The following is a 2,141-nucleotide window of genomic DNA, read 5'->3' as shown; positions in this document are numbered from 1 at the left end:
CGGGCCGACTCGGGGAACCAGCCGAGTCGGACACGTTACGGCCGAACACCCGTTGGCACTTAGAAAATATTCGCCAAAGTTCGTCGGACTTCCAGAGCAAGAGGCCGAATTTTCGCTCGTTCGGGCCGACTCGGGGAACCAGCCGAGTCGGACACTTTTCCGGGCAAGCCCCGATGGCACTTAGAAAATATTCGCTCAAGTTGGCAGGACTTCCAGAGCAAGAGGCCGAATTTTCGCTCGTTCGGGCCGACTCGGGGAACCAGCCGAGTCGGACACTTTTCCGGGCAAGACCCGATGGCACTTAGAAAATATTCGCTCAAGTTGGCGGGACTTCCAGAGCGAGAGGCCGAATTTTCGCTCGTTCGGGCCGACTCGGGGAACCAGCCGAGTCGGACACTTTTCCGGGCAAGACCCGATGGCACTTAGAAAATATTCGCTCAAGTTGGCAGGACTTCCAGAGCAAGAGGCCGAATTTTCGCTCGTTCGGGCCGACTCGGGGAACCAGCCGAGTCGGACACGTTACGGCCGAACAGCCGTTGGCACTTTGAAAATATTCGCTCAAGTTGGCAGGACTTCCAGAGCAAGAGGCCGAATTTTCACTCGTTCGGGCCGACTCGGGGAACCAGCCGAGTCGGACACGTTACGGCCGAACAGCCGTTGGCACTTTGAAAATATTCGCTCAAGTTGGCAGGACTTCCAGAGCAAGAGGCCGAATTTTCACTCGTTCGGGCCGACTCGGGGAACCAGCCGAGTCGGACACGTTACGGCCGAACACCCGTTGGCACTTAGAAAATATTCGCTCAAGTTGGCAGATCTTCCAGAGCAAGAGGCCGAATTTTCGCTCGTTCGGAGCCGACCGGAGGAACCAGCCGAGTCGGACACATTACGGTGTAACACCCGTTGGCACTTAGAAAATATTCGCCAAAGTTCGTTGGACCTCCAGGCGAAGAGGCCGAATTTTCGCTCCTTCGGGCCGACTCGGGGAACCAGCCGAGTCGGACACATTACGGCCGAACACCCGTTGGCACTTAGAAAATATTCGCCCAAGTCGGCCGGACTTCCAGGCGAAGAGGCCGAATTTTCGCTCGTTCGGGCCGACCGGAGGAACCAGCCGAGTCGGACACATTACGGTGTAACACCCGTTGGCACTTAGAAAATATTCGCCAAAGTTCGTCGGACCTCCAGAGCAAGAGGCCGAATTTTCACTTTTTCTGGCCGACCGGAGGAACCAGCCGCGTCGGACACATTACGGTGTAACACCCGTTGGCACTTAGAAAATATTCGCCAAAGTTCGTCGGACCTCCAGAGCGAGAGGCCGAATTTTCACTTTTTCTGGCCGACCGGAGAACCAGCCGAGGCGGACACATCGCGCCGCTTTTGCCGTTGGCATATTCGAAACTTCCAGAATCGGCTTTTTCGCCGTCGCTGTCCGGCCTGGGCACCATCGTGGCTCGGACACGTCGTGTGCCAGCGTCCGCTGGCACTTAGAAAATTTTTCAAAATAAAAATAAACAGTCCTGCACATACGTGCCCACTATATTTTGCGAAAGGGGAGTAAACCGTCGATGAGTACGCTGACTAGTGGGACCAACCATCGCGCTCTGGCGCACCTGAAGACCAAAGTTGGTACTGCACCCTACCCCTGGTACCCAAACGGGGTAGAGGCCGATTTTTCGCTTTTGGCGGCCGACCTAGGGAACCAGAAGAGGCGGACACTTTTCCGAGCAAGTGCCGATGGCACTTCCAGAGCGAGAGGCCGAATAATCGTAATTTGTGGCCGACTTGGGAACCAGCGAATGCGGATAGGAAGTGGAGCGGGTCCCGCCGGCTGGTCCGCGGGCCAATTGCGGTCCCGCGAGTTAGCGATCGCGGTCCGGAATTCTAGCCGACTTGGGAACCAGCGAAGGCGGATAGGAAGTCAAGCGGGTCCCGCTGGCTGGTCCGCGGGCCATTTAGGGTCCCGCGAGTTAGCGATCGCGGTCCGGAATTCTAGCCGACTTGGGAACCAGCGAAGGCGGATAGGAAGTGGAGCGGGTCCCGCCGGCTGGTCCGCGGGCCAATTGCGGTCCCGCGAGTTAGCGATCGCGGTCCGGAATTCTAGCCGACTTGGGAACCAGCGAAGGCGGATAGGAAGTCAAGCG

This window comes from Syngnathus floridae, unplaced genomic scaffold (genome assembly GCF_059516105.1).
Source record: "Syngnathus floridae isolate MCC-2025c unplaced genomic scaffold, RoL_Sflo_1.0 HiC_scaffold_375, whole genome shotgun sequence".
Lineage (NCBI taxonomy): Eukaryota > Metazoa > Chordata > Actinopteri > Syngnathiformes > Syngnathidae > Syngnathus > Syngnathus floridae.
The sequence above is the reverse complement of the archived record's forward strand: the minus strand, read 5'-3'. Positions refer to the sequence as shown.